Here is a 12,004-nt window from a genome sequence, read left to right as displayed (position 1 = left end):
GGGGGAGGGGGGACCTTGTGCCTTTCCAAACACTGCTTCAAAAATGTTTACTTAAACTCCTGAAGTGGTAAAGAATGAAAAAGACACTCTAGCTAACCTGCACTGAGAAGTGATTGTCACGATGAAATGTCAATGATTCTTTGCTCTCATTTAACGGGAGTAGTCCTGTTTGCGGTTCAAGCTGGGAAAAAGCCACCTTCATGTCCTCCACTTGCCTTCATTTGTGGAAAGTGGATACTTTGTGGCACCAGGCAAGAACTGGCATCAAGGACCTGCATAAACACTCTGGCATGCCAGAGGTGGTTTGGAAGCAGCACAGAAACTTGTCCATCCCTTTCCTCTATGCTGCTTTTGGGGGTGCATAATTGCTTCTTGTTCCTGAACGAACTTGCGAAGGATATTGGAGTCCCCATATTTTCCAGATGTGGTTAAGCCGTGTGCTGGCAAAGAGTGGAGACTGCTTTTGGCTTTCCAACCAATTGGGAGCTTGCAGGCATGTGTTCACATCAGGCCATGTATTTGCCCTTTTTTTGTGTCGAATGAAGACTATTTTGGTTTCTAAAAAAGTGTCATTGATTTTATTTTCTAGACTTAAGATTGATGAAAACTGTAATAGGAGGATCTACTGGAACAATGCATTAATTTAGAATGGGCCAGGCCCATACAGTACATAATTGAGGTTTGCTATGAAAGAACAGTCACCTTTTGGATACCTGAGCTCATGTGGTTTGGGTCCAAACATTTCTGGCCATTGCAACGTATTGACCAATGCAGCTCAACATAGATCAGGCATAAAAGTGTACCTTGTCCATAGAATAGCCAATGGGAGGTCTTATCTGGGCACACAGATCTGGCCCGTGCATAATTGGGTACATTCTGGAAAATGAGAATTCGGGATGCATTATAATACTAAGGGGTTAGTTAATGCTTGCTTCAGGGGAAACATTACTAATAATAGTTGTTGTTTCAGTAGAAAACGTGTCTGATTCCTAGATGCATTGAGGTACATAGCAGAGGTTCAAGGTATTCCATAGAAGAAGTTATTGTTGTTCCTAACTATATAGGTGGCACGTGACTTCCTCAGGGAAGTCTCAGAGGAAGTCATGTGTTAAGAGGATGTAACGCGTAGGAATGTGGTGACGTAGTTCCGGTGTGGATGCCATCTTGCTTCACCCTAAAACGCCCATGCAAGTACACCCATAGCATGTGGTTTATTTCAGCTTGTGTATATGCTTAACAAACGTGAGAGAGCATTTGGCTATATATTTTTAAAACAATATTATACAGTATGGGAGATCTCTTTCCGTTTCTATCCTGCCTTTTGATGTGAGCTGGCTGAATCTTAATATATCATCCCTGAGGGGGATCCTGCTGTTCTTCCACTTACCTGTGAAGGGGATATCACCGATGCGGACCCATATTATCTTTGAAGGGGAGCCCAGGCCCTGCATGTTTACTTTTGTTTCCTAACAGGTGTTTTGGCCCTTTGGGTCACTTCAAGGAGGTGTGAAGGCGATTCAGCTGTTTATGGATAATCTCCTTCTGCTTTTCGTGCGGATTTAACACTATCACCTGCACTATTTGATCTGTTGGAATATTCAGTGTTTTCAAGGTATCTTTAGACTTTACACTTCTTTCACATTTTTTATGCGACACTTTTATAGTTGTTTTTTTAACATCACCTTTGTTGTGATATCATCAATTTATGTATTTTGCTTAGTATTTGTGTTTTTTGATCACCGCACTCATCACTATTATGCGATAATATATAAAATCCCACATTCAGGGATTCACTTATTTATTTTCACAATTTTTTCACAATCTCCTTTGGCTACTTATAGCCTCCTTGGTCACCATATGTGCCATATACCAGTGTGATAACTGATTATAATCCCACATTTCAGGGATTCACTTTATATGTTAATTTTTGTTTCATCATAGACTATTTTAGTTTAGACCTTTTAGCATCCCATTGGGACTTTTTACTTTTTTGTTCATATTCCTATCACTGGTATTTCTTAATACATCACTAGTACTTCAGTTTTTTTTTTCACCATGTATCCCTGTGTGGAACAGTTCACTTTATGATTTGTGAGTGATTGTTTACTGTATTTTTGTTTCACTAAATTCTCACTGGTGGCATACATTAGTTACTATTCTGGTGGATATGAGCCATTAGACCATGCTTGGATGATTTCTACAAATGTTCGTGCATTCTATTCTTTGTGAATACACAAAGTTTTAATTTTGATTATGGTACATCATTTATTTGTATATTTTGTATATATGGCTATTGAGTTAAGCTAGTGTAAGAGTAGTGTAGAATTTGGGTAGCGCTGCACCAATTTACTTCATAATAAGATCAAACATGCTCATAAAACCAATCAGATTACTCAACACTTTGGTCAATGGGAAAATGTATATAGTAGTGAAGGTTTTTTGGTTGAATTGGGACAGGAGAAAGTGGGTTCTCTGAAGGTGACTGATGAATATTCTAAGTACATTGTCGTCTGTACCTCTGTCTTATGGATTGTTGCTGAGCCCATTAAATCTCTCTCTGGAAAAGAACTGTTGGACTAGTTGCTGCAGGAAAATACATTTATAGTATTTTTCCTAGGGTGGAGTCTGTGCTCCTGACGTCATCATGCTGTTTCTGATTACCAGGAAGTTGGATTGGTTCCCAGGACCAGAGGCCTTATTTTTGTATAGAGCGCATATTTGTCAACTTAAATGTGAGCAGAATTCAATACTTTTAATAAAATTGTCCATATGGTTTTACGTGATGTTTTCTCTTCTGTTTCTTCCTTTATGGTCTAATTGAATGTACACATCGGAGAGACATATAAGATGGGGGATAGTCTGAAGGGATCCTTTCTGCTCATTATGATTGTTCAGCATCTTTCCTCTGCTTGAGAGTTATGGTGGATACACATTGTCAGGCCATTACATTCATGCGTTTATGACTCTTATTAGTTTAAAGGTCCACATGTTCCGGTAAGAGTCCTACCATTACTTGGTGGGGGTGCACTTGATTTATTTGAAGACACACAGGGGTTTATTTACTAAAGCTGGAAAGTCCAAAATCAGACTCCCTTCTGCATAGAAACCAATCAGCTTCTAACCTCAGCTGTTCAATGAAGCTTTGGCAATGAAACCTGGAAGCTGATTGGTTTCTATGCAGAAGGGAGTCTGATTTTGGACTCTCCAGCTTTAGTAAATAAACCCCACAGTGTTTGATTACACATTAACAGAACATTGGGACTTTATTTACGATTTTTCAATTGGGACTTGATTATATGTTGATATTTTCTTTCATACAATTTCATTATTTATGTATTTATTTGACAACAATGATGGTGTAGCGTGGCAATTGATTTATGCTTATTTGTACAGTTTATCTGATTGTTTTGCCAGCAGCATTTTTTTTATTTTATTAACTTTTTGTCACTTTCATGCATTAAGATTTACCTACTGCTCTACTGGCCTCAGTATTTGGGACATTATAAGCTCCAAGGAGCAGGGCCCTCCTAACCCTCTTGTATTGAACTATATTGTTTCTGTATTGTCTCCCTTTTATATTGCAAAGCGCTGAGCAAACTGATATAAATGCTATATAAATCCTGTATAATAATTATTATTATTATGGAGGACCCTAATGTATTTTTGTGTTTCCAAGGATAAGCCTTCATAATTTAGTATATTTTTTATGTCAGGTAGGAAATAAATTCCAAATAGTTTTTTGTAGTTTGTATAGTTTCAGCCACCTGAAAGACAGTTGCTGGGTAAATCCCCAATTTAGCAACTGTATCCATTTTTGTTTTTCCTAAAGGTTGCCAATGTCAAAGGAGAGTGACTGCTAGCAGCTCCATCCATATGTGGTTCATAGAATGCTTATTATGTCATGTTTAATAAGTTTAACATACTGCATGCTCCTTGCTCTTAACAGTCAAGATACAATAGAATGTAAAAGTGTGAAAGCAGCATTCAGTCTGGTCTTTGTTTTTAAAGTAAGCAGACTTTGTTTTATCTTCAAACACAATATTAAAGGACTTTTCTAATCAACTCTTGATGGAGAAATTTTGTCTTTCAGATGTTGAAGACATGTGAATCTGTGTGACCAGATATACTCATTTGCAAAATGTCATGGAAATTTTCTATTTACAGGTTGAACTTTAAATGTGTCATATATTAGTGTTATTCATATGTCTCTCTTGCGGCTCTGAAGGCTGCAATTAGGCCATGCGCATTTACAATGTATATATTACAGTACTCACCTCGGTAATGGATGAGATGGCAGATCTGCGCTTATAGACTGGCGTGTATGCCACCACGGCATTCGATGCGAATGCCGCCGGCGGTAGGCCGCAGGCCTGTATTCACATATCAGCAGCATAGTACCACATGGACTTCGTATGGCCAGGCGCCAGGCAGTGCGAACTCCGTGTGTAGGCTCATGTATATCTTACAAGCCACTACCGACCTGAACTGTATCTGGATGGATGTGTTTTAATAAAGATTGTATCGGGCCCATTCAGATACAGACTGGCACTGTTTAATCTAAGGGATGCTTGTACAGACAATGTACATACTACTAGGAGCTGATAGCATGTAAAGGATGGGAAGCTTGCTCTCCAAAGAGAGCTTATGGGGGAGGGGAGGACTGGTTTAACTGGTTTTCAGTATAGATAAGAGGAAATAATACACTCCAAACAGGATGTACATTCTCATGTATGGACACTCCCTACACATTGTTCTGTGGGAGGGGATTGACCTGACTCCTGTGAGGGGGGGCGTGTGTGCTTTTAATAAAACAAGGGTCTGGGGTTAGAGCCAGACACAGAGTGAATTCAACCTCTAACCTGAGAGTATCATCTGATTATTCCTGGGTCACGGGAGCTCCATTTTCCCCACATCTCAACAGAGCTAAACCAGTTGGAGGCGCAGGAATCGAGCTAAGCTATAGTCACGGTAAGTGGAGGGAGCAATACGGCTGCAGCAAAGTTCGCACAGCTTTATGGGGGATTGCTGCGCATCCAACTGCGGATACTCACGGTAAGGAGAAATTCGTTGAAAGCGAATTTCCAAGACAAAGTGCAGGACAGAAGGATGAGAAATCTAATTTATGTGAAACTGTTTGCTAGTGGGGGAGAACAGGCTGCCCTATATTGACAAGCAAATGTGTTATTTTGCATTGACACCTCTATACAATGAACTACAAAGACTTATAATGGACTGTCTCAATATTCATCAAGCAATGGACTTTACATTGTGATTAGTTTTTTCTACCATCCTGCTTTTCTATTTTTTTTTTTTATCTTATTTTATCTCTTGATCTTTATCTTAAAACCAGAGAAAAGCATTTAAACACAATAATCATTGTTGAATGTTACATTATTTAACATTCCAGAGAATTGCCCAGAATCAATGAGAACATGGTTTGAAACTATCTTTCAAACACATTCAGGGGCTAACTGACAACTCATGGGGCCCCCGGCCAGTAAGAGATAATGAGGCCCCCTGTTCCCTCACCTACACTCAAGCCACACCCACACAACACCCTACCTACATATTGCAGCTCAGCTGCATAGAAGGGGCATTTAAATATTTACTGCAGCAAAGTCTACATGAATGTTCCCGGCTTCTTTCTGTAGAAGCCACTGGGTACTTCCAGGTTTAAAGATGGCTGCCAAGTGGAGGAAGTAAAAGAGAGAGGGGAGTGAGAGGGTAAAAAGAGGAGGGGTGTGTGTGAGTGTGAGAGAGAGAAGAAGGGATGAGAGAGGAGGGGTGTGTTTTAAATTGCACTAAAAAGTGGGCATGGCTTAAAAGGGTGTGGTTAAATAGTGTCTGAGATGACATATAGTGCAGAATGAGGTAATGTTAAATAGGAAATGTACAGTGTGGTGTGTATGACAGTGCGTAGAATGTACAGGGAGAGGAGTGCGGAGTGTATGGCTGTGGGTAGTATGTGTAGGATGGTGTCAGTAGTTCTTTATTTTTATTAGTATTTTATTTATTTTTTTACAATTTTATTTTTTATTTACAAATGTTTTATTATTTTTATCATTTTTGTTTTCAAAATGCTTTTGGGTGGCCAGTGGATGGGGTCAGCAGAGCAATGGTGTAGGTGTCAGAATTTTTATTTTATTTTTTTACAATTTATTTCTGTATTTTTTTCACAATGATTTTGTGGGGGCAGTGGACAGTGTCAGTAGGGAGTGAACAGGGAGTACTAGTATATGTTGGGCTGTCATTAGATTAGGATGAATAAACAGAACCTGTACCCCCTTATATTGGAAGGAAGGGAATGGATGGAGGGAAAGAAGGAAGGAAGAAAGGGGAGGGAAGGATGGGTGGGAGGAAAGAATGAAGGGAGGGGATGGATGGAGGAATGAAGGAATAAAGAAAAGAAATAAAATGGATGGAGGAAGGAATGAAGGATAAGGAAGGAAGGAATAAAAAGGGAGAGAGGGAATGGATGAAGAAAGAGGAGGGAAGGAAGGGTGGGAAAAAAGAAGGGAGGGGATGGAGGCAGGAAGGGGAAGAAGAAAAGGGAGGGAGGGAATGGATGGAGGAAGGAAGAAAGAAAAGGGAGGGAATAGATGGAGGGAGGAAGGAGAGGGAAGGAAGGGTGGGAGGAAAGAATGAAGTGAGGGGATGGAGGAAGGAAGGGAAGGAAGAAAAGGGATGGAGGAATGAAGGAAGGAAAAAATGGATGGACAATCTAATGAAGGTAAAGAAGGGAAGGAAGGAAGGGGAGAGAAGGGAGGGAGGAAGGAAAGAAAGAAAAGGAGGGGAGGGAGGAGGGAAGGAAATGAAAGAAGGGGAGGGAGGAAAGAATGAAGGGAGGAGATGGAGGAAGGAAGGAGGGGGGAGGAAGGAAGGAAGGGAATAGATGGAGGAAGAAAGGAGAGGGAAGGAAGGAAAAAGGAGGGAAGGAAAGAATGAAGGGAGGGGATGGAGGAAGGAAGGAAAAAAAAAATAGATGGACAAAGTAATGAAGGTAAAGGAAGGAAGGAAGGAGGGAAGGAAATGAAAGGAGGGGAGGGAAGGAAAGAAAGAAGTAAGGGAGGAGGGAAGGAAATGGGAGGGAGGGAGGGGGATGGAGGAAGGTAGAAAAGGGAGGGAATTGATGGAGGAAGGAATGGGAGGGAAGGAAGGAAGAAAAGGGAGGGAGGAAGGAAGGGAATGGATGAAGGAAGGGAAGGAAGAAAAGGGAAGGAGGGAATGGATGGAGGAAGGAAGGAAGAAAAGGGAAGGAGGGAATGGATGGAGGAAGGAAGGAAGGAGGGTGAGGGAAGGGAAGGAAGGAAATGAAAGGAGGGGAGGGAGGAACGAATAAAGGGAGAGGATGGAGGAAGGAAGAAATGGGAGGGAATGGATGGAGGAAGGGACGAAGAAAGGGGAGGAAAAGAAGGAAGGAAGAAGGGGGGGAGGGAGGGAGGAAGAAAGAAAAGGGAATGGATAAAGGAAGGAAGGAAATGGCCAAAGTAATGAAGGTAAAGGAGGAGAGGGAGGAAGGAAGGAAATGAAAGGAGGGGAGGGAGGAGAGGAAGAAAGGAAGGGAGGGAACAGAAAGGAAGTAAAGAATGAAGGGAGGGGATGGAGGAAGGAAGAAAAGGGAGGGAGGGAATGGATGGAGGAAGGAAGGGAGAGAGGGGAGGGAGGAAGGAAGGGAGAGAGGGGAGGGAGAGAGGGGAGGGGGGGGGAGGGAGAGGAGGGGGGGAGGGAGAGGAGGGGGGAGGGAGAGGAGAGGGGGGGGAGAGATGGGGAGGGAGAGGAGAGGGAGAGGGGGAGGGAGAGAGAGCGGAAGGAATGAAGGAAATTAAAGGAGGGATGGGAGGAAAGAATGAAGGGAGGGGATGGAGAAAGGAAGAAAAGGGAGAGAGTGGATGGAGGAAGGAATGGATGAGAGAGAGGGCCCCCCCTTCCCCCCGGAAGGAGAGAGACAGAGAGGGAGGAGGGGAGGGAGAGGGAGGAGGAGAGGGGAGGGAGAGGAGAGGGGGAGACAGAGATAGCGAGAGAGCGGAAGGAATGAAGGAAATTAAAGGAGGGATGGGAGGAAAGAATGAAGGGAGGGGATGGAGAAAGGAAGAAAAGGGAGAGAGTGGATGGAGGTAGGAATGGATGAGAGAGAGCCCCCCTTCCCCCCCAGAGGGAGAGGGAGGGGGGAGGGAGAGAGAGGGAGGAGGGAGGGAGAGGGAGGAGGGAGAGAGAGAGAGAGAGGGAGGAGGGAGGGAGAGGGAGAGAGAGAGAGGGGGGAGGGAGAGAGGGATGAAATAATGAAGGGAAGGGATGGAAGAAAAGGGAGGAAGGAAGGAATGGATGGGAGAGAGGGAGGGGGAGAGAGAGGAGAGAGGGAGGGGGAGAGAGAGGAGGAAGGGAGGGGGAGAGAGAGAGGAGGGAGGGGGAGAGAGAGAGGAGGGAGGGGGAGAGAGAGAGGAGGGAGGGGGGAGAGAGGAGGGAGGGAGGGGGGGGGAGGGAGGGGGAGAGAGAGAGGAGGGAGGGGGGAGAGAGGAGGGAGGGAGGGGGGGGGAGGGAGGGGGAGAGAGAGAGGAGGGAGGGGGGAGAGAGGAGGGAGGGGAGAGAGGAGGGAGGGGGGGGAGAGAGGAGGGAGGGGGGGAGAGAGAGGGGAGAGAGGGGGGGAGAGGGGAGGAGGGAGGGGGGGGGGAGAGAGGGAGGGGGGAGAGAGGGAGGAGGGAGGAGGGGGGAGAGAGGGAGGTGGGAGGAAGAGAGAGAGGGAGGGGGAGAGAGAGGGTGAGGGAGAGAGAGGGTGAGGGAGAGAGAGAGAGGGGGAGGGAGGGATGAAATAATGAAGGGAGGGGATGGAGGAAGGAAGAAAAGGGAGGAAGAAAGGAATGGATGTGAGAGGGAGGGAGAGGGAGAGAGGAAGGGATGGGGAGAGAGAGAGAGAGTGTACATTCAGAAGCATTACAGAGCTGTCGGTTGATCTGGACAGGGGAGGCAGAGCAGATCCTTTCTTCTCTGCTCTGCCGTGGAGGATGGGGGGAGGGGCTGGACACTGTCAGAGAATACGAGGCATCAGAGACCTGCGGGGGGGGGGGGGGGATGAGGAGCACATGGGGGGGGGGCCCAGGATGGTTCTCCAATGCACAGTCAGGGATGATCGGTGCAGTGGAGGGACAGTGGCACCACCGATTTCCCTGCATGGATTTCAACAAGGCAGGTGGAAGCCTCCCCTCCTGTCAGCCGACTCACTCTGCCACCACGTGGAAGTGACAAGTGAGCTACTTCTGGGTCGGGATCTGAGACTGCCTCCTCCTCTGCTCCCCACACTGTCACTGGACAGTGATCCTCTTACGGCCCCCTATTGACCCCGGGCCCTCGGGCAATGCCCGAATGGTCAGTCCACCCCTAAACACATCTAAACTTATTTTAGGATGCTACAGAAGGGCTCAATTTTAAGAAGGTTCCAAAGAGGGATATGGGTACTGATATAATATCAGGACTCAGTTTGGGTAGTTTATCTTGGAATAGGGCTAACTTAGAGAGTGTAAATATAAGAGAACAACATTTTGTGGGTTGATTACAGCAGATACTGCTTAACCCCTTCACGCCTAAGGGTAAAACAAATCTAAAGGCCTAAGCACAATTCTGCACCGTTGACATGTGATAGCAAAACCGTACATATCATCACAACTACTTTGCACATCCAGGTGGATTATACCTTGATTTTTTCAGGACAAATTGGGCTTTCATTTGGTGGTAAATGGTAATGGATATCTCCTGATTTTTTTTTTATTATCAAAGGAAAACTGGCCAAAAATAGTAAAAAAAATCCTTTTTTTTTTATTTAGCTATGTGTTTCTTGTTATGACCATAACCTACCACCAAAGAGCAACCCAAAATAAATTCTCCAGCTCTTGACGATCGCAGTGATACCATATATGTGTATGTTATTTGTTGTTTGTACGCGTAGTACAGCCCAGAAACCATAGTGCGCATTTTGTTTTTGTATTTTTTTTTTTTTACCTAAAACACACTAACACTAACTGACACTGACATTAACACTAACTGACACTGATACCAATTTTTTTTTAAATCCTGACCTTGACCCTGACCTAAACACTAACCCTGGCACTGAACTAGATCAAACCTTGATCTAGGTATTTTTTTTTATTTTTTCTTTTATTTTTTTAATATTTATTTATTTATCTTTTTTTTTTTTTTTACAAACTTTTTTTTTCTTCTCTCTGACAGGAGTTCGAGAGATACAATGTATCTCTCTTCTCCATTCATAGAGAGAGAGAGAGAAAAAAAACAAGGGGGCCGGGCTGCACAGTGACTGATCACTGTGATAGCCAATCAGAGGCTATCACAGCGATCATGTGACCCGGGACCGGGAGTCCCGGGTCCCGATCGTTAGAACGGGACTCAGTGCTCTCAGTGACACCGCGGTCTCGGTGCTGGGAGCGCGCTGAGGGGCGCGCTCCCAACACAAAGACAGGTACGCAAATATGCGGCCCCACGGAAAAAATCCCAGGCCCCACGGAAAAAATCCCAGGTCCGTGAGGCCGCATATTTGTGTTACGTCAGCGTCAAGGGGTTAAAGGGGGAAGAGTGGATTTTAACACTCTAGCTGAAATTAAAATTTACATTGATAACATTCACACCATTGCTGCAGATTTGCAGGATATTCAAATGTCAGTGAGTGCATTGAATAAAACACTTCAAACCAATAATGTATCCAAATCTGTGGTATGATAGGGAACTTGTAGAGTGAACACCTGAGCCAAGGACTTCAAGAAATTAAACAAGGAGAACGACCAAGGATAATGAACTTGACTTTATTATTCAATCTAATCAAGATAGTGGTGTTACCTGTAAGAACTTTGTTCTTGCTAAAATAAGGAGCCTGAATACTCTTTGCAATAAAGATCAAATCGGGAAGCAGGAAATATCTCTGACCGTCGACATTCCTACATGGCCAACAACACCCTTATCTTTGTAAAAGATGATCATTCTTGGTGAGGTGGCATTAATGTACTGAAACAACTGCTACCACAAAGCAGACTCATCGTTAAGGAGAACCCATTATGGACCCTAACTGCTGTACCCAACATGGCCAAGCCTGACTTTATTCCTGTTCTTTTGAGCAGCTGGAGTATGTTGATGGCTGTGCTGCTACATATTCTGGGAATTACATGGTTCAACTGCAGAAATATGAATTGGCTTGTAAAAAGAATAATTCATGGAGATGACTCAAAGGTCTGTGCATTAGGGGTTCCCGCGTTTAATTGGCAGAGACAAATTCAGTGCTAGACACCTATCACTGATTGCTGTGTGAACCTCACTGATGGACTGTTGACAATTGGAGATGAGGACATTCGAGCAAATATTCAGATGAATCATGTATCTGTGGACATTGAGAAAACTGATCTTGGCAACTGGGAATCTGTGATCTCTCCTTTATTTAAGAAAATACCATCACTTACAGTTGAATTGGATACATTATTTAAGAAGAATAGTAGGAAAATTATAGAGTTACAAGAACTGGTAAAGAAAAACATCATCAGTTCTAATACAATTTCAAAATAATTTCAGGAGCCCTTGTGGAGAATACCCTATAACACGTTCACTCACCCACTATTGCAATCTCTTTCAAAGATTTTTGTGTTTATTATGTTTACGGTTTCGTTTATATTGTTGTGTGAAAAGACAATTAAGAACAATCCAGGGAAATAAGGAAAGTATAGAGCTGGCATCAGTATTAAGAGCAGGAAATGTCTGAGCAGTTTGATTGGTTATGGATCAGTTCTAATGAGAACCGCTCCTAATGGGGGAATATGTAGGCATATAAAATGTGTGCATCATAGATATAACTATATATATATATATATAAAATATGAGTAAATGCACTGTATATACATTCATGTATGTGAAGTTGGCACTCATAGTGGACCAGACAAACGGCATTTTTTAATATCAAAGGGATAGAATAAGATCTCCTTTGGATAAATATGTGGAAAGTTGGGGAGTTTCAGAC

General features: G+C 43.5%; 1 pseudogene; it reads left to right on the top strand.

Moving 5' to 3' along the window:
• The window catches only part of LOC149448750 (uncharacterized), a 47,199-nt pseudogene extending 35,450 nt beyond the window's left edge, over positions 1-11,749 (top strand).
• The last annotated feature ends 255 nt before the right edge of the window (positions 11,750-12,004 follow it).

This window comes from Staurois parvus, unplaced genomic scaffold, assembly GCF_062004578.1.
Source record: "Staurois parvus isolate SC_StPar_1 unplaced genomic scaffold, SC_StPar_1.0 ptg000659l, whole genome shotgun sequence".
Taxonomy (NCBI): Eukaryota; Metazoa; Chordata; class Amphibia; order Anura; family Ranidae; genus Staurois; species Staurois parvus.
Note: the sequence above shows the minus strand (reverse complement) of the source record. Positions and strands in the feature narration are given on the sequence as shown.